A 22186-nucleotide genomic window follows, 5' to 3' on the forward strand; every position below is an offset into this window, starting at 1 on the left:
TTCTTGAACTGACAAAAGGGTTATGAGAAACAGTTGTAGCAAGGGTTGTGGAAGGAGTAGTAGTTTTTCCAACTACACTAAGAAAAGGGCTCTTACAACTTTCACTGTTGAAGGCATAGATAACATGGGTGAGGTCAGCAACTTGGCCCAAATCATCCAAAGAGGAACAAAGTAAAAAAAAAATTACTTTCTCTTCCTGAATATCATACAAATGTACCATCTGTTCATTTTAAACATGAACACCCCTTCCCTTCATCTGGTGGAATGTACGACACCAGGAAGTTGCTCTATCTAGACACATTTCTCTTCATTATGAATGGCTTCAGAAGGTTAAGTCTGTTGAACAAGAGTGAAAATGCCGTGTCCATACCTTGGGCAGCACATCATGCTTCTTTATTTTTGGAGGTTAGAAAAGAATTAAGCACTTCTTAACTCATTTTCCTTTTCATTAAATAATGAGTAATTAGCTCAATGTAACTAACGCTAATAGTGTAGTGTCATCGCACTACCAGGGCACACTGGTTTATACCATAGCTGTGAGACTCAGGGTGGGGTTCAGTGCTTCGTAATGATAGAGATATCTCTAGTTTACCACATGCTGTTTAGCTAGCAAGGGTTCAAAGTTAAACAGCCACACCTGCATTGACAGGATGTGCCAGTGCTGGAGGGCCAAGCCAAAGAAGTCTTCTGCAAGGTGTATAGATCATACGGGAATTAAATAGCACTGGATGAATTATTAGGCTAGGGGTAGGATTATAACATATCTGAGTCAAATTGTATCCCATATCTGAAAGTGCATATATGTTTTACAGGAGGCAAAAGGACAAACCCTCAGCATATAGAACAAAAGCAGTGGCAGCTTAATCTTGGAAATCAAAATCGTTCTTACAGGGAAAGAGTAAGACTAATTGGAAGCTTCGTTGCTTGTGCCAAGAGGACTGGCATGAAATACTAGTGGAATGCCACAAACATTCCTGAATTTCACAACTTAAATGCAATCTCTATACAATTTGATCCAAAAAGGTTTGACGAAAGCAGTGGAATCCAGCATCTATTTAAAAAGAACAATGCTAAACATAAATCATGTATGCTCAAGTTCAGAGCCACATAACTGGAAAGGAAAATGAAGTCATTGTGCAAGGCAAAAGATGGTCCACCATGTGCAAAATTCACAAATTGTATCCAAAAGGTAGGTAAAGATGAAGAAGAGAGGTCTAAGAGACGCATCCCACCGATCGCGGTCTCTTTCGAGCACACGTGTGTGTTCGTCATCCATCGGAGGGGACAAGACAAAAACAAGAGCATCCCGTTTTCTCTCTCAAGGAACGCAACTTCTACCATACATTGTCGTCTCGATTTATGTACAATCACCACTACTTGCATTGCCCTGCAAGCATTCTAATATTGTACTCAATGTTCCACCGAATCTTCTGTATCAAACTATGTTTCTGTATGTGAAGACGCCAAACGTCTCGCCATTTCACATATATTATGCTGCTGCATTGTATTTATTAATCTGTCTCGAATCTCATGCAACTGGCCACATGTGGAATTTCCTGGTCTTTCCATTGGTATATGTTTTATCACTGTACGTTTATTATGTCTCTCACAATCACCATCTGTTTGTCTGCCGACAAACCCAGATGTCGGAAACATTACCTCTGTTTTGCCCTGTCTGTGTGTAGATGCTACTTTGCGGCTCGCGCTAGCCAAAAGTCCAAACATTACCTCTCTTTTGCCCTGGGTGTGTGTAGATGCTATTTTGCGGCTTGCGCCAGCCAATAAGAACTTTGAAGATTCTGTAGATTCATTTACGGGCTGCTCTAGAAGCTAGAGCCCGTGCTGGCACAAGTCCAGCTAAGTCTGAAACAACATGTAGATTCATTCAGTAAGGAACCACCAATAAACCAGTCAACACCCAGCCAGTATGTCACTCAATCCCGTCCCTACAGAGTAATCTATGACTGAGAAAAAAGGAATCTTTTATTTGTGACAAACCAGTACCAATCAAAGATAAATGGTTGGCCATGACATTGTCTTTACATGAAAAGCTGCAATGGTGTGCCATCAACTTACTGAATTATAAAATTTGACCAAGCTTAGTACTGTAGATGTTTCTCAGGACCATACATGTCACCCCGCAGATCTTTGCATAGCTATGTTACCATTCCTACAAACATTACTGAATTTTACAGCTTAAATGCAATGCTATACAGTTTGATTCTTAAAGGCTTAACAAAGTCACGGAATCCTGCAGACCTTTGAAAAGAACAAAGCTAAATATGAGTCATGTATACTAGAGTTCAAAGCCACATAACTGGGGTGGAATCATTGTGCAAGACAAAATTAGATTATTCATCATATGAAAAATTAACACTACCTAAAAGGCAGGTGAAAAAGATGCAGGGGAATTTAAGACTGATGAAAAAGGAATCTATTGTATTTTTGGCAAAGCAGCACCAGCCAAAGATTTACAGTTGTCCATGACATTGCTTTTACACGAAGAGCTGCAATGATGTGCAATCAGCTTGCTGGATGAAAAACTTTTGGCTAAGCTTCATGCTTTAGATGTTTCCAAGGACCAAAATTATCATCCATCTCGTTTGAAAGGCATTTAAAACACAGGGAGAGCCTGACTGAATTACCAGAAAATTGGATATGATTATGTGTAGTGCAGACAAGAGGCATGTACCCATGCTTTTGTTGAGCTGGAGATATATATATGAGACAAGCAGTTAACTACAGATGGGTACTACTATTTCAAGATGGTACAACTTTATTTGAATAAAGACTAACAGCCAAATGTTGATGCTTCGTTTGTGGACTGAACACACACACACACAGTGAGTCTGCAAAGTTACTTTTGGAATCTTGAGCATAAGCAAGAACTCTTGTTTATCATTTTCATGAATCATGAATCATACCTGAAGTAAAACTTACAAAGATATGCTACAGGAACTCATTCCTTTCTTCTTTGCTCTTGACCGTGTACATTGACAGGTGGCTTTCAGTTTAAAATGAGGTACAAAGTTTTCCAAAATAACATTCGTTAAACTCACAATGGGAAATTTCACTCTTCTTAAAATCACTTTTTCCCTCAATGGCTAAAGACCAAGCACATGAGCAGAAAAATGCTCATGTGAAAGGAAATGAAGTCATTAACCTATTTGGAGATACAAATGCTCTCAGAAGGTGGATAGTAGTTTGTCCTGATGAAAGACACCTGATGAGTGGGACGAAGTGATGCTGATCAAAACTCAGAGAAATCATGATGGAACCGGAAGTGAGCAGGAAAGGTTTCTCGGAATAGCCCAGAATCTAGGAAAAGTAACCAAAGAAATGGGCAACCCTTTTGAGGAAGATTCATTGGATCTGATTGTGCTAAACAGGCATGAAATTATGGACAGCAAAGTTAGTGAATCCTTAAGAGGGGTGCCAACCACCGAATTTCGAAGAATTATCGAATTTTAGTGATAAACAATTTTGGACTTATGTCTAAACAAATATATCCTGAAGTACTACTATGTCTAAACAAATGTCCTGAAGTATTACTATGTCTAAACAAATATGCCCTGAAGAATTACTAAAAATTTTTTTTTACATATTTGTTCATCGCATTTTCCACCCTGTGAGCAGCATCGAGTAAAACACTTTTGTACAATGCATGCGAGACTTTCTAATTCTGGATAGGTGGAAGGGGAGTGAGACTGGTTTGTGTGTAAATAAGCATATCCAGAAGAGTTATCGCTAAAAATATGTTTAGATTAGTTTGACAATTTTGTTCACCGCTTGTATGGCACTGAACGACAAATTATAAAAAAAATAAAAAAAAAAAACTTTTACAAGTATCCCATTCTCTCTAGCAGCTGCATCACAGAAAACAGGTTAAGGATTTAGGGATATCTTACTCAAGATGTCCCGATTGTCTCAAGAATCATGAAAGAAAATAATTTTCATTTGCTGCTTTCTCAAAAATTACTTTTCAAAAATAAATTATTTTATCTCCTAGAAGAGTGAACCAAATTCAATAACTTTTACAGTGTATGGTATAAATATATAATTAAAAATGGGGAACATCTTGAGTGCAACTTTTTTTGAGTGCAACTTTTTTTTTCCATATAAGTCTTAACTTTCTTTCGATGTTTTCAAAAGAATTATTTTCCCTTAATTTCCCAAAAATAAATGATTATTTCTCCAAGAAAACCAAATTCAGTGAAACTTTTACAGCATGTAGTATAACTATATACCTATTACAAATGGGGAAACCATTTAGGTGCAATTTTTCATATTTTTAAAAATGTTTTCTTGCTGTTCTCAAAACCTACTTTAAAAAAAAAAATGATTATACCACCAAGAACACTAAAGAAATTCAATTAAACTTCTACAGTGTTTAGCATAACTATAAATACAAGTGGGGAAAAATTTTTGAGCGCACCCCCTTTTTTTTTTTTTTTTTTTTTTGCATATTTTTGAAAAATTATTTTTTTTTTAACTGCAAAATTTAAGAACTCAGAGGAAGAATTTCTTTATTTCCCCACTTGTGAATTTTCAACTGGTGAATTTTCAGTGTTAGTTGAATAAGTGGTAAAAATTTGAAGTAAATCCCTTAAATCATAAGGTAGCAACTGTCACTCACTTTATAATGGTGTGTTATGGCATCAGTGCCCCCTAAATGCTGATATTCAGTAGGATTACATGTTAATGGGAATAACATTTTATATCAATATTCAAATACTATTAGGCTTCACCCAAAATTTAATGAGACGTGCACAAAGCAACAGGTTCTATTCATACAAAAGTGCCATAAATATAATTGTACTAGCTGGGGCTTTCCTTCACAGAACAATGGCAAAAGTGATATTGAGCACAAAAACCAGCCACAGGAGTGAACACGAATCACGTGATAATGAATCAATCAAACAGTTAAATAACTGATGCAACACCCAATAGATGTGGCACTGTAAAGTGCATTATGGGAAGGAGTTTGGAAAAGGGAAGTTCTTTTATGCATTGAGAAATCTCTATACTGTATACTGATATTGTTAAGAAAGCAAATGAGAGTTCATACTGACCGATAAAGGCACCGAGTAAAATCTACAGTTAAGAAAATATTCTAAATAAACATGAGAATACAATTGCTTGGGAAGTTAGGATTTATGAATTAGTATTTCCTATCGAGTATTGCAACTTAAGAGTATCTGTTCACAAGATCGACATACAAAGCTACAAACAAAGTGACAGCATTTCTGCGAATACGCGTCCTGACTGATTAAAATAATTAAAACCCTTCAATGGTGATAGACCCTCTTCTGTAAAGATAGGAGGTTACTGACAGTCTCTCGAAGCATGGAAGCAGCAGTCAAAAAGGTTCCGATTATCAACACCAGTAGAGGATACTTAAAAATTACATCATTCTTTATCAATTTTTTTCCCCAATCCTGAACATAGCAATTAGTGCTATATGATAAAAGACATTGATACGTGTCACTGTTGCTCGATTGTTGTTTAGCATTTTTTCATATTTAAAAGATCTGATGGCCATAAAACCTTACAGCTATTACTGAATTTTATTTAACATGCCGTATCAGATTTTTTTTATTAATCACTTCAATATTTTATATGGTTTTTCCTTGTGCGATGAGGTTCGGCATAGTTCATTTTCTAATGCTTCATAGAGGTGCATGGGATTCTAGTTGTCAGGGTAACCGAATTCAGAGCGCTTCGAATCCTCACAGGATATTCAGTCTTAACGAATAAGCGTTGCTTTCCATTAGTATTAGTGTCGATGTTATGGTCTGCTGCAGTTACACCAAAAGCCTGTGCATAAGAAAAGTAGTTGGTTTGGTTTTAGAATATATTAAGTTTCCATGTCATAACCTCCCCTCTTAAAATGAAGATAGCCTGATCAGTTAGTCCCAGCAGCTATTCTAAGGATATTATAATTAATACTATATCGTATGTGTAAACTCACAATCCCATGTATTATTGTTACTTCAAACTGCCATCAACTTTCACATTAACAATCCCATATATTGCTAACATTATCAACTACCTAAAAGATAACAGGGTAGAGAGTGCAATCCTTTAAGATATATTTAATAGGGCACCAATCTTACACTGAAACAACCGCATATATCTTTAGCACTACACAACTATGAAAGGTACCATGCAATGCAAGCACTATCTGGCAATTTTCGTCCTTTAGTATCCATTCTTAAGGAAATTGAAACTACACAACCCCACGGGACGAAAAATTAAGTCTGGGATTTCCGAATGAGAAAGGGGTTCCCGAAGCAAGCTTCGGCGCTGGAGGAAAGGTGGATGAAGGTAGGGGTCAATGGGGGTGTTGAGCGCGCTGACGGAACGTTAAAGACTGGCTAAATTTGAATAACAATTTCTACTATTAACCAGCCTATTAAAATACCTGACTATGTCCATGACATCAGTGTAAAAAAAACTAACATACCCAAGACCTAGGCCTCTTTGAAAATCGTTAAGATCCACCTATTACCTGTGTAGTTCCTATTTACTAGTGGGAATGAAATTCTAAAGTTATGAAAGTATGTCACAGGTAAACTACCCTATTCTCAGCTGCACTAATACATTCAAACTTACATCTCATGACCAAAGAGTGAAGTACTGTAATACCCTCTGCTATTAATAACTTTCACTATCAAATGTCTCCCTAGGTCTGACTATTGCGTTTTTTGTACCCCAGTCTATTCCCAGCATCCATAAGAGATAGAATTTAGCGTTTATTACCTTTATCCTAACCCCTGTATCTATATAAAAATAGCACGTTCTTTACCCTATTCTAGCCTATCCTATATTTCAAGTTCCATATCTAACTTCCCATTAAGTCCTAGCTACACGAAAACTATCAACCTTGCAGTTCTAACCTAAATTTTAAGTTGGTTGGTTTTAATTTCCTATTGTGCATGGTGACAAGTCACCATGCTTGTTTTGGAACTTCCTATTGTGCATGGTGACCAAGTCACCATGCACAATAATTAAGTCCACCTTTGCCTGGCAGGTGGCATCGCCACCCCGGCAAAGGTGGACTTGGGAAGTGGGCAATTAAAATGCAAAACTTAAAAAATGCAAAACTTAAAAAATGCAAAACTTAAAAAATGCAAAACTTAAAAAATGCAAAACTTAAAAAATGCAAAACTTAAAAAATGCAAAACTTAAAAAATGCAAAACTTAAAAAATGCAAAACTTAAAAAATGCAAAACTTAAAAAATGCAAAACTTAAAAAATGCAAAACTTAAAAAATGCAAAACTTAAAAAATGCAAAACTTAAAAAATGCAAAACTTAAAAAATGCAAAACTTAAAAAATGCAAAACTTAACTTCTGAAGCTGAAATGAATACTCAAGAGCTTTAAAAATTGTTACTGTTCAAAAAACTTCCAAATTTCCAAAATAAAGACTTAACAAAACTTTACAGTTCTAAAAAACAAAACTAGCTGAAATTACAAGATCAAACTACATAAGGCAAGAGTTTAAATAAACTTAAGTTTAAATACACTAACCTAAGTTTAAATACACTAACCTAAAAAAAAAAAAACTATTTACCTTACAAACTTTAAAATGTTACCTCCCACACAAGCTTTTAAAGCCAAAATAATTACTCAAGAGCTTTAAAAATTAAAATTGTTACTGTCCAAAAACTTCAAAGTTCCAAAATAGAGACTTAACTAAACTTTACAATTCTAAAAAACAATTCTAAAAAACAATTCTAAAAAACAATTCTAGGTGAAATTACAAGATCAAACAACATAAGGCAAAAGTTTAAATGAAATTTTAAAAAAATTAAATCCATTAACCTAGAAAAATACTAGATTTACTCAAACTTCCACACACACAAACTTACACACACAAACTTACACACACACACACACACACACACACACAAACTTACACACACACACACACACAAACTTACACACACACACACACACACACACAAACTTACACACACACACACACACACAAACTTACACACACACAAACTTACACACACACAAACTTACACACACACACACACACACACACAAACTTACACACACAAACTTACACACACACACACACACAAACTTACACACACACACACACACACACAAACTTACACACACAAACTTACTTTTGATATGTAACTAAAATAATAAAAAATTTAAATTAAATACTTCAAAAAATTCTGAAGCTGAAACAAATCCTAAAATTTCTTGAAACTTTCTAAGCTGGTAAAGTTAAATTTTAACCTCTGCATTTTAAAGACAATCTTAACATGCATTTTAAAGATAAAATTAACAGACTTAAACTTTCAAAATTCTCGAAACTAAGGTTCTGAATATGAAAAAATAAACCAAATGCATTAAAACAAAGGTTAAACTTAAAATGAAAACTTAGGAGTTTTGATTCTTGGGAAAAAAAAAACAGATTCTGTAAAAAAAAACAAAGCTAAAAAGTGTTCAGGGGGTTGCTCCAGTCACTCAACTAAGAAAAACTAAAAATACTTACTCACCCATCAATAATGTTCAGTTATAAGGTGTCGGTACATCGAAGACAATTCAATAACTCGTTGTGGCACGCTTATTTAACGACACACCCTGACCTGAAATAAGAAAATATATATTAAAACCCAAAATGTTCTAGCAAGTGGAAAGAACCAAAGGCTGACTATTAGCTACAATCAGCTGGGCCATCTGATAACTTAAAATACTAAGACAAGAGCAGCAAGCAAGGCTTTATAAATACTGATAAGCGTAGTTTGTTGCCACTTATGCCTACAATAAAAGTTTAAATCAACTTAATATACCCCACAATAATTTAAAGTTTAAGTCAACTTAATATACCCCACAATAATTAAAGTTTAAATCAACTTATAACCGACAATTAAAATTTAAATCAACTTTATGTACCCCATATTAGGAAGGGTATGGTAGTCGATTTAAGCCTCTCTAATCCCAAAGAAACTTCACCCCCTATTGCATCGTAAGATTTGCTCTATGGCAGCATAAAATTAAAAAAAAAACATCCGTAGCACTGCACAAGATAAAGTTTTAAGTACATAGAACTACCACTCAAAGCAATCTAGTTCAGCTTACTAATCAATAGGCCTCGAAACTAAGTCAAATACCATGTTGAAGGGCAATCTACAATACCTAACATGCTAAACATTTTAAACAGTTATTGTAGGAACTGACAAAAAAAAAAAAAAATAGAAATTACCAATATCTTAAGATACAAAACCCGCAAACTGAAAACGTCCATACGAAAATTATGTCATAACTCAAGTACCACAATCTAAATATTTGAGAAATATAAAACAAAACTGGCAACAGTATCCACTCAACCCAACAAACCTTGCAGCACGCTTTCACGCCTAAAATCTTGCAAAGTATTCACAATACGACATAACTGAGAAACTGCTCAAGCTTCTTTAGACCTCAAATGAATACTGTAAACAGAAGACATGCAAGTGAAGCATTTAGGATATTTAAACCTAGAATAAATTCTAAGTCAGGCTAGAGAGCATTTGTACAATGCGCACCAAGACTATGCAACAAAACACCGCCTGAAAATAAACAAGAAACCAAATAAAAAAAAAAAAAAAGAATACTCTCTTCTGCAGGAACTACGATACTGACGAGAAAACACTAAGCCACAATTATAAAATATAAGAAGCACCTTACCTTAAAAAAGCACAAGGGCCCGTCAGAGAGGGAATCATCCCTGTGGAGGACTGTACAGAAAACCAAACGAAGTGAAAGAAGTGAAACCAACGATCGTCCAGTACAACACGGCAGAGATTCCAAACTTACAAATGAACGAGAACGTCGAGTTAGTAGCAACGAAACCTGTCTTACCAAGCCGGGGACTCTACAACACTGAAACAAGCTGTTCTTGAGGATAACAGCCAACGACCGCTGCAACTGCCTGTTTGTGGGAGGTTACTTTATCGCCCTTTCGCCACCGAAGAAGTTTAAGGTGATGATAAGAAAATCGACAAATTATTATTATTATTATTATTATTATTATTATTATTATTATTATTATTATTATTATTATTATTATTGAGAGTTGCCGGGCACTCTTCCTTTTTAACGAACTACCCCAATTATGTATCTAAAAAAATTGATAATAATAAATTATTATTATTATTATTATTATTATTATTATTATTATTATTATTATTATGGAGATTTGTCATTTACTCTTCCTTTTTAGCAAACTACCTGAATTATGTATCGGTGTTTGGCCTTTATCTGGAATTATTATTATTATTATTATTATTATTATTATTATTATTATTATTATTATTATTATTATTAAGCAGTGCTTGGGCATAAGACTTCATGAATATCACTTTTTACTAGCGTACTTTTTTTTTAGTTTACTGTAATGTGTTCATCCTATCGTTCATCGTATATCGCCCGGAGCTGAAACAAGGATATTATCATTATTATTAGTTAATGGAACACGGCGTCACAATGACATGGCCATAGACAAAAAATAGTATAGAACACTTTTGTTACGGTGATTCAACGCACCAATGAATGCAAGGTAATTTTTATAATTAAATTTATTATTACTAATTAAAGGTGTGTAGGTTCGTAATCTACTACGGTAAAAGGTCGCCTTCAGCGATTTGCCATATGGATTCAAGGCTTGCAGTGATAAATAAATCCCTAAATTTTGGTGAAATTGAGAAGGTAGGAGGACAAAGTGGCAGTAAATAAATCATTTATATCTGTCGTAAGTGATATCATTCGCGGCTAATTCGAACAGTGGTCAATGAATTTACTGAAACCAGATCAAGATGTTCGATTATCGCCTGATATTCGAATCCTGTTTCGATATTATAATGTGGAGCTATGAAAACTATTATCATGAGGATTATTATATATATATATATATATATATATATATATATATATATATATATATATATATATATATATATATATATATATATATATATAATCAGAAAGCTACAAACGTCCTTTAATATCCAATTCACTCTACCTCGGAAGTAATATATTTTCATATATGTTACCGAAGGGGAATTTTTTTAGTTGATAATAAGTCCACCGTCCCGTGGGGTCGAACCAGCGACGGACGAGGAATCAGGACTACAGTGACACACTAACCAGTCGGCCACAAGAGAGGGTATAAGTGAATACCATCTCCCATCAACTCACCCGTCGAACTCAGGTGTTTTGCGTTTGGAGACGATATCCACCCACCTCTGCCATGTTGACCGTCGGCAGTGAGTGACTTTAGATTTAGGAAGAGGGAATAAGAGTGGTGAAAAGAGGAAATGAGAAACTTAGTGGAAAAAGAAATTGCAAGACAGATTGGAAGACTGTGTAGTAATATAGAAGGATAAATCAAGTCCTCAGGAGGACGGTGAGAGAAAGAAAGAGAAGTCTCGTAAGGAAAATCAGAAGAAAGAGAATATGGACTTCATCAGAAAAAATAACTTCTGAAAGAAAGTAAATGCAGATAAAGCTAATGAGCAAATGGATCTCAGAATAAAAATGCAATGCAATAAAATGTGACTGAGCCATCGGCGCTGGAACTGAGCGGACCTCCTACCACTCCAACTACTGACGCATCACTGTGCAGACTTTTGAAATGGCTCCGTCCCATCAACACGGTGATGTGTCTTTGTGTTGAAAAAATGGTTTTTCAACACATCCATTCAACACTGCACGCATCATGATGCATAGTGTGTACGGGGCTTAACTCTTCAACTGTTCACCCAGGAGTAAATGACCAAGACCTGAGTGTAAACAACTGGGTCGACCCGTCTGGACTGGAGAGGGTTAAAGGGAGACCAGCCCTTGGGCTGCGTCTCTGGAGCAAGTGTAGGCTCTGGCTGAGGCTTGACATCAGAGCTGGACTGAAGAAAAATGCCTGATGAGGAATTAGAAGGATCAGGCCCCCTTCAAACTTAAGAAGGACCCGAGTCAGGACGCTCTGTCCTAGGAGATCATAATCTCCAGGAAGGATTTCAGAATCGCCAAAAGTACTGATCTTAATTGGTTGGTGTGTGATAACCTTCAATCGGACAGTTGCGAGTCGAGTCCTATGCCCACCTACACTTTCGAAGGTCATCATTTTCTTGGGGTTGATGAATACCTGGCTGGGTATCTGGTCTTTCCGTATGAGGGAGACATTGCTGTGGGGGCCTTCAAGAGTAGAGACCTGACGAGGGCTCCCCCTTTGGAGGGGTGCCAAGGGCATCTTTCAAGCCATCCGTCTATCTTATATTTTACTGCAGTATGCAGCTGACCTAGGGGTGTGCCTGGTCACAGCTCTATCTCCTCATAGAAAGCGGCAGCCTCTTCATAGGTGGCCATTTTTTTTTCTAAGGTGCCAAAGGTGGAATACCTCGGCTACTCTGGATGAGTTTGGGAGGCTGGGTCAGAAATACCAACGTGGCACTCAATGTGAAGGCATTGCCTTTAGGTTGTGCAATATAGTCACTGTTGATTAATGGATAAGTAGCCGTGCCCAGAATGGCATAGAATGGAAATGTCACTCTGCTTTGGCAGGGTGTAGTTGTGGAAATGGGAGTGCTCCTTTGTGGCAAGGTGGCACCGGCACTCAGAGCGAAGTTATTCTTGAGCACTATTTAGCGGTTCTGCCAGGCGGAAATGGGTGGCATTGGGCCGGATGTTAAGGGCAGTGATTCTGGCGAGTGCCTACGAATACTGTGAGTGTCCCCTATGGAAGGTGGAACTGGGAGGTTCCTTGGAATGGGTGACACTCCAGGGACCAAAAGGGGATACCTGAAATGCATGTGTGGTGAAGAATAGGCAGTGGCACTCGTGGTGCGGGCTCGTTCCTTGGGAATGGAGTGGGGTAGGTTTTTGGCTTTTGTTCAAGAGAACAGGTTTGTGGTTTGCACACGGACGAAACCGGCTATAGTGCAAGCTTGTGTCAATGAGCAGTGCAAGGCTCGTTCCAGGGGGGAGATGTTAGGTGAGGGCTTCAGTTCAAATGAACATCTTGTGGCCCTTTACGGGTGTTCAAATGGAATGGGCTTTTGGTTTGTCCCGGAGGATGTAGGGTTTGTTCACGGGGAACTGGTTTGGTTTGTTCTGGAGGGAGTAGGAATTTTGGTTTTATTCGCGCATGGACAAGGCCAGCTATAGCATAAATTTGGGTTTAGTTCAGGTAGCGTTTGCCCCATCCCAATTGTTGATATGTCTCAAAAGACGTAATTTTTAGTTTATTTCACGGGCGGACGAGAACGGCTATAACGTGACGGCAAAGGTGTTCCCTAGAATGTGGGTTCTCACTCAGAGAATGTGGGGCTTGGTTGTTCAAATGAACGTAATTTTAGTTTTTATATTCGTTTCGGAGAACGATGGTTTATGTGTTTTGAATGCTGTTAATTGTGTTCCTGAGAACTTAGGGTTTGTGCCAAATGAACGATTCAGAGGTCTCGTAAGAACCAAGGTTGTTCTAATGAACTAATTCACTATGTCTAAGAAGACTCGAGGTTGTTCTAATGAACTGGAATAAGCAGTCCCACATTGACTTGGATTGTGCGAAATACATGGATATAAAACCCGAAAAGGTTTGGATTTTAGCACAAGGTTTAACACAAGCCTTAAATAATGATTTGTAGAGAACTGTCGGAGCTGGCGGATGCAGTTAAAATAACAGGTTTACGTAGAATTAAATACCTCTTAATATACTTCTGAATGTTACTTGTTCATATAAATAGTCACAATGCCTGAATGGATGATTATGCTGCCGGTGCGATAATTATTATATAATTGTATTGCTTTCGTCAGATAGAAAGCAGTAGCTTTTATACACAATTAAAAGCGTGGAGGAATTATTATGCTGGCGTTGCAGCACGGACATATGCATAAAATGCGAAGAGGAAAGGAGTGCTTATTTCGAAATGCGTGATATTAAATTCGGTAGAACATGATAAGTAAAAAAAAAAAAAAAAATGGTAAATCTACCATGCACGGGCAAAATTATACTGTCAAGGATATTTCACATACTTGTGGGGAAAGAAAAAAAAAAATTTACTTTATTCTAGAGAGACCTGATTTGAGTACATGAGTGACGTGTTTACATAAGCGCGTCTCGTGGGTCAGGGACATTTAGCACGTGTGCGCAAAGAGGAACAGCGAGCAAATATAGTATTGTCTCGACAAAACACCTGGTCGTGAACAGAGCTTTACGCAAATTATTGAGACGACTGAAAATTTCAGAAAATTTCCTCTCTTCTGGGAAAATGAATGAACGGGCGTCTCCTTTTTTCACGGCTTGTTTGCTGGGAAAAATTGAATGGAATGGAATTTACTTTCCTTTTATTGAGGAATTTAAACAAATGCAAGTACTAACCAAAATGTTTGGCTTGCATGGCCTGAACAAACTTTTACAAATATGTGAGACTTATTCGATAAGGAGGAATAATATCTTTGCCTAATGAATTCCTAACCTCTACAAGGCAGGGAGAGAGAGTAAAATCCTAACTCCAGCGATACGAAAAATTGCTGGACTGGGTCAGCCCACGTAGGCTCTAATGTGTGCTTAACTAGGACTTTCTAACGAAAAATTGTCCGAATCACAAAGAGAAGGAAATACGCATACTATTTCCTGTTACAACACTTCGTAATTCACTTTTCCTAGTTAGCTTATCAAGAAAGTCATGCAAACTATCATGTGTTAGCCATCAAAAGCTTGTGTAAAGGTTAATAACTATCTCTATTCTATAACTGGGATGCATGCACTTGGTATAAAAGTTCCTGACTGTTTCAATCACGATTTTGTTCATACCTAACAAAAAGTAAAAATAATACACGATACTAACTGTCGAAATGGATCACTTGTGCGCTTATAGGGGAATTTGTGCTAATAAGAAGGAGGTTTATTTCAAATCTTGCAACAAGCTCTTAGCCAGGCTATTCAGCTGATAATTGTGAGTGCAATGAGGGCTTGCAATGACGCAATCTAGCAAGAAATACTGTGCAATCGGTCGCCAGTGTTATAGTTTTAAACTGGGGTCTTGCTAGATCAACGGGGCATACCAATGATATTACCCAAGTTACCTTAAGTAGGCTACCACAAAAATTTGGACTCTGGCCTTGAGGTTAGCTAACATTGTAAACATCAAAATATGGCCGAAGGCCTGCTTCAAGTGGAAAGTGATTAGGTAAACTCTGGGGTTTAACTTAACTAATTATATTTACAAAAGAAAACACATATCGGAAGAATGTTAGCGTAATTCTGGTGTTATAAGATGAAGAGCAAATGACTGGGGATTTGCTTAAGGAAACACAATGGGATACCCACTTCAAAGGGCGTTGCAAACGACGTGGTGGGGGCCACTATACACACAAGATGATGCACAGATCCACACCTGACTAACCCCTAATCTGTAATCGAAACACTTCTGGTTACTCAACTGAAAATAGCACTGTAATGAAGAATTGAGGAATTGCATAGAAGATGCCTAGACTGAACTCAAGTCCAATAACTTGAATATTTGCAATTACATTACACTTTTTGTCAATGCTTGGCAAATTAAACAGCACAAATATAAAAAGCAATACAGGTCACTGCAGGTATATCGCAATGTGAAAAGAAAAGCAGAAAATGGTTGGAGATGAATAGGGACGTGACTGGCGAAAAAAACCTTAAATCCAGCACTTTACCTTATTTAGGAGTGAAAATCTTCTTATGGGGCCAAGCGAGAGGGAGGGCAAGTGAATAATTTCACAGCAAAATTTACTTTGGTTACTGTCAGCTATGTGTTAGAAATAGGCAGTTTAATGGAGCAAGGAACAGGACATCCGTCCCATGGTAGTATCCGAGCAATTCTAAAATCGAGTGACTCTCTCCAAGACCCTTTATAACTTTCGGGAATTACAGTTTTCCTCCTCCTAGGTGGCGTTGGGACCATTCTGCCCACATGGCATGGCGGGTACGCATGGCTTGAGTTCCAGTATGGAGGAGCTCACATGTTCAATTCACCAGCTGACTTGCCTCGGGTGACGATTAGCTCTGATCGGGTCTGCACCTGGAATTTTAGGATTTCCGGCAGTAATTGGGCAAGAAAGAGATTAAAGTGTTTTCCCCCCAAGGCAGTGGTGAGAGGGAGGTTTTATAGAGGCAAATTTGCCTGCAGTGAATTATACTAAATTAAATGAACTAGTTTCTTAAGTCCTTATTTCATTTGACTTATATATATATATATATATATATATATATATATATATATATATATATATATATATATATATATATATATATATATATATATATATATATATATATATATATATATATATATATATATATATATATATATATATATATATATATATATATATATATATATATATATATATATATATATATATATATATATATATATATATATATATATATATATATATAATATATATATATATATATATATATATATATATATATATATATATATATATATATATATATATATATATATATATATATATATATATATATATATATATATATATATATATTAAGTCTGGGGTCTCATTGGACGACAGTGAGATAAGTGATGACCTGTCAGTGGCTCTCACAGCAGGTGGGTCGGATGCGGAGAACTATTCGATCATGGTCCAAACTCATGGAAACAGAATGATAGGACATTAACTGATGCACCGGAAATGCCCAGTTTCCGGTCGGGTATGTGTGTGTGGGTGTGTGTGTGCGATCTTCCATGAGAAACTTATGAGAGGAACAGTGACTCTCACTGGGAGACTGCCTTGATCTCTAATGGCGGATATGTGTTTTAACCTGGTGTGGTGTTTAAAGAAACGCCAGTATGAAGATACGTTATTTACGGCCATAGAACATAAGTAAGAGCATACAGTGACTTTGATATCTTTTCCAGACTTTAGAGGGAAAACCCCCGGTTGAAATGCAGTGAAACTGAACGATGTCTACAAAATGAACTTGCCCATTTGCACATTTTTCTGTTTCAACATGTATATACATTCACAACTGCAGGTTTTAATATAATGATATATTTCTTTCTACAGGAATTCGAACATTGTCCTGGGAGGACGAATATTTGGAAGTGGTGTTTTTACTCTTACATACGATATGGCTTTTATTGTGGTCTTTATGACCTCATTACTTCGCTTGATGACCAGGGGGTTATTCACTAATATTGCTCAGCATAGAATAATGACTATAGAATAATGACTATGCTTGTTTGTGAAACAGCATTTCCTCTAGTAATGTTTTCCTTTGATAGGGAGTGTGAATCACACCATTTCATGATCATAGCTTTTGCTGAATCACTCGTAAAATTTGCAAATAAAGTCTAGTTTTGTATATCAATGTCTCATTTCAGTAGGCCTTTGTGTAAAGATAGGTTTAGGAGAGAATTTTCGACAAAAGAGATGGGATCTGCTGAGGAAGCGCCACAGCTACCAGAGACATCTCAAGAAAAGTGAGATGTTTGATTCTGTTCTTAAAACAGATACACCAAATAACGATGGCCCTCCTGAACCCAGGCCTTTAACGTATACATACATATATATATATATATATATATATATATATATATATATATATATATATATATATATATATATATAATCATGAAGCTACAAATGTCGCTTAATATCAAATTCACGCTACCTCGGGAGTATCTCCGATGGAGAATTATCACCGAAGGGGAATTTATATAAGTGATAAATGAATTAGTACCACCGGGACGCGAACCCTTGACATGGACCCATTCAGCGACTCCAGAGACTTTACCACCGCGGGTAACGTCTACTGGAGTCACTGAATGGGTCCATGTCAAGGGTTCGCGTCCCGAGATGGCGCGGTGGTAACGTCTACTGGAGTCGCTGAATGGGTCCATGTCAAGGATTTGCGTCCCGGTGGTACTAATTCATTTATCATTTATATAAATTCCCCAAAGATGGCGCAGTGGTAACATCTGCTGGAGTCGCTGAATGGGTCCATGTCAAGGGTTCGCGTCCCGGTGGTACTAATTCATTTATCACTTATATAAATTCCCCTTCGTGATAATTCTCCATCGGAGATACTCCTTTAGGTAGCGTGAATTTGATATTAAGCGACATTTGTAGCTTCATGATTGTATATAAATCACGGTGTGATAAAATTTCATATATATATATATATATATATATATATATATATATATATATATATATATATATATATATATATATATATATATATATATATATATATATATATATATAAATATATATATATATATATATATATATATATATATATATATATATATATATATATATATATATATATATATATATATATATATATATATATATATATATATATATATATATATATATATATATATATATATATATATATATAATATATATATATATATATATATATATATATATATATATATATACATACATATATACATACATATATACTGTATATGTGTGTGTGTCATTAAAATGCTGGCCTCCTCCATACCGTTATGCTATTCCTAATAGATTCTAGCTGACCCTTCGCTTGTTCGCCCAAACTGAGGTTAGATTCGCGGCCTCGAACCTAGGAACTGGGACGTGGTCACCTAACTGGCCTGCCCGTGTGGGCAATTTTTATTATATTAATTGAAAGAGCATGAATTAGTTGAATTATTATCTTTACGATATTCGAAGTAAACGAGAATGAAAACGATAATTAAATTTTATTGTTTACCTTTCAATATCTTAAAAAATAATAGCAAAAAAAAAAAAAAAAACCCTTTGTTGCAATGAAGAAAGAGGAATTGCTTTCAGGGAATAATGTTTTGATGTACTTTTGCTTCTCAATTAATTTATGTGCGATCGTTATTTGTTTGTTTGTTTCACAGTAAGAATCACATACAAAAAAAAAAGCAATTAATGCAGAAGTTACAATTATATTAATAACAAACTTCAGACACATGTGAAGAGTTAAAATTACATGCTTTTAACCCTCTGGGTTTTCTGTATTCTCCATTTTCAGAAGCTAAATTCGCCCCTCTCACTCCGTCAAGTGCATTGTTTTCAGTATCCTCCTTACATCAAAGAGTTTTTTCGCTGGTTATTGTTTTGCATTTCCTTTCACCAAAAAGGAACTTCATAAGAAGGTGAATTAAAGTTTCAATTCATCTTTAGAATTCACATGTCAAATATATTAGTATGTATTAAGATGAACTAAAATTACTTTAAACTGAATTCTTTAAAACCTATCCTGCAAAGTTGTGCGTTTACTTCGGTCTTTCTTCTTGAATGAATCCCTGGCAAAAGGAATTGATTCATTCATTACCTTTCAGATTCTGAAGGCATACACCAGAAAGCAAGTCCAACAATATTAGGGCAGAGAGAAGTTGTGAGGTCGTCGTGGATATTTCAAGTACAGAATTAATGAATGTGGGTATTCGAATCTTGTGAGTATCATTATTTTTTCTTACCAGCCATTATTTGTAAGTACTGTCACATTGAAAACTTCGAAGACACCCAAAAGTCATTACTTTCACTATGTTGAGACAGTACTTGGTTTACTTTCCCAAGTGAAAGTCACTGGAGATGTGAATATGGGCTTAACAACAGTGAGAAATCGAGGTTCTCACCAAAACTCAGCAGTGATTAAATTTAGATATAATTTAAACAATACCTCTCAAACTTAGTGTTAAGTTCCGAAGACCAGATTTTTATGTTTTTTTGAGATCTAGGGGAAAGCAATTGCCATACTTTGCAATTTAGAATGACCTGTGACCTTGAAGGAAAATTGATCCCCAATTTCAAAGGTACTTATTTACCATGGTTCATCAAAACCATGATAATAATAATAATAATAATAATAATAATAATAATAATAATAATAATAATAATAATAATAATAACAATAATAATAATAATAATATCCATTGCCGTAGTTGAATAGTAAAACACGTATAAATTAATTAGAGGGGATTAGATAACAGTTAAAAATTATTTAGGGGGAAATGTTACAGTCCTTTCATATTATGAATATCACTTTCAGCAACATTGTCAAGAGGGCTGTTTCATAGTTTCGTAGTGAGGGGAAAAACAAGAGACTAATACATTTTTTTATCTAATGAAAATGTGAAAGCTGAAAGTTTGAAGAACACATAGCTAAAATCAGTTTCATATGCACATCCACTGAATTCGATTACAATCTTATAAACAAAGATTAAGCTAGGAGTAATGAGGAATTATTATAGATCCTAATTATTCTTTCAGAAAAGAAACGATCAACATTTCAAAGCATAAAGTTTCAGGAAGGCTATTGTCGACTTGGCCGAAAACATCATTCCAACAATGTTAGGGCTAATGCTCAACATGTGGAATCAATACCCTCAGCTCTGCTTGGTGTGGAAACCTGCAAAGATACCTACTGTACTGTATATCAAAAGGCAACATATTCCATGCAGAAAGTATTAAGTTACAAGATATGTTATCAAGAAAGTCATGATGCTTCCTAAAGTTCAGATTAAATCCTAAATATAACCATATTAATTATTTCTATATTGAATTTGACGTCATGAAAGTCACTAAAACCTCTGAAGAGCGATCATAGTTGGACAAATGATGTTTATTTTATTATTTACAGGTTTACGAATAATTCAGTTTAGACTCGGAACCTTGAAAACACAGCTTTATCTGCACTCTCTTGTAATATTATATCCAGTATGCTTTTAATAATCAACTCTGAACTGTTCAGTGAAAGATCTTGCTTTTTATTTGTCTGGTTTTGGACGAAATCCCATGCTCTTCGGGGATTCTTGGTTGCTGTGGTTGTGGATTTTTCTAAACAAGTCGTCCCAAATGCCATAACATTCTTTTTTCCACTTTACGCTGAATTACAAACTTTTGATCGTCTCTAATGAAAGCACGGCTGGGTAATTGAAATTTTAGGACGTAAATTGATCAGATAATGTACTCTTTTTTTTCCCTTGCAATCGAAAGATAGGATGAGTCTAATGTTAGGAAATGGAAATTTAAAAATTAACATTGGAAAACTTCCTCGATTATTTATGGTGCATTCATTGTTTCATCAGATAACCTTGCAATTTTCTTTAATTAAATGCTGATTCTTTAACTCAATATCCATGCTAAAATTTTCTACTTTTTTGCATGTTAAATTCTTCGTACCTTGTTTAATGACCAAATGATTTGCAATCATGTCAGAAATTTATTTTTCATTGCAAGCATTTAATTTTCAATTATTTAGCCATTTATTAAACTGTACCAGCAATTGCCTGTAGTCAGCAGTGATTCATTATTCCCCAATGTAAATTTCATATGCTTGCGAGACATTCATTTCTAAACCTAATGATCCAGTTCTTGAAATCTTCCATATTCTCGTTTCCCCATTGCTGATATACTTGTCTGATTTGTTATACTATTTAAAGAGAGGACTATAAAAGTTAACGGATTTATTTGGAAGCCGAAGGTAAGTATCTGGGTTTAGTCCTCCGTGGCCTTCAAACCAATTCATATGGTCAAGCAACGTTCTAGAACAGAACCGTGCAACATCTTCTGAAGTCTTTAATGCGCCCTTTCGTTTCCAGAAATGCTTAATTTTTTTCAACTGCACGTGAAGAGCCTAGATTCGCTGATCATTAGTGAAGGCAGCGTGTTTAACGAATGTATGCAACAGGGAAACTTTGTTCATAATGGAATTTATGAATTCAAGATTTCCTTAGGATCTTGAAATGAAAACCTCCCATACAATGGCCACTAAGGTAGGAAAAAACTGAATAAGGCCTCAGCTAGTCATTCATGCTTCATAACATTTTGCAATCCTCTCATCAAAGAACAAAAGGAGTACAAGTAAACTATTTCCAATAAAACCAAACATGTCCCTTTGTCGTTCTTTATTATTATCTGTCTTACTTCAAATAAATTATATTTTGATTTAATTCTTGATTCTTTTCTTTTTCCATGTCATTGTCCGTCCGTCTGTCATATTCTTGTATTCACCCACGGTAAACATTTATGGATAAATTTGAGTTCTCATAAGCCAAAAGGGATGTAAATTAAAATTTCCTAACTTCTGGTACCGCTGTCAATGAACTGCTTCTCATATAGCATTGGTCAATAAATCATTTTAGTTTACAATAGGGAAATTCATCGTAAAAAT

At 35.6% G+C, this 22186-nt stretch overlaps 1 long non-coding RNA gene across 1 annotated transcript; it reads right to left on the reverse strand.

Moving 5' to 3' along the window:
- Positions 1 to 4613: 4613 nt before the first annotated feature.
- On the reverse strand, positions 4614 to 9847 carry LOC136828568 (uncharacterized). Its single transcript, XR_010850112.1, has 3 exons — positions 9697 to 9847; positions 8526 to 8615; positions 4614 to 5817 (listed from the first exon to the last, which is right to left on the reverse strand). It is a non-coding gene; the product is annotated as an uncharacterized lncRNA (long non-coding RNA).
- Between the last annotated feature and the right edge of the window lie 12339 nt (positions 9848 to 22186).

This window comes from Macrobrachium rosenbergii, chromosome 43 (assembly GCF_040412425.1).
Source record: "Macrobrachium rosenbergii isolate ZJJX-2024 chromosome 43, ASM4041242v1, whole genome shotgun sequence".
Classification (NCBI taxonomy): domain Eukaryota; kingdom Metazoa; phylum Arthropoda; class Malacostraca; order Decapoda; family Palaemonidae; genus Macrobrachium; species Macrobrachium rosenbergii.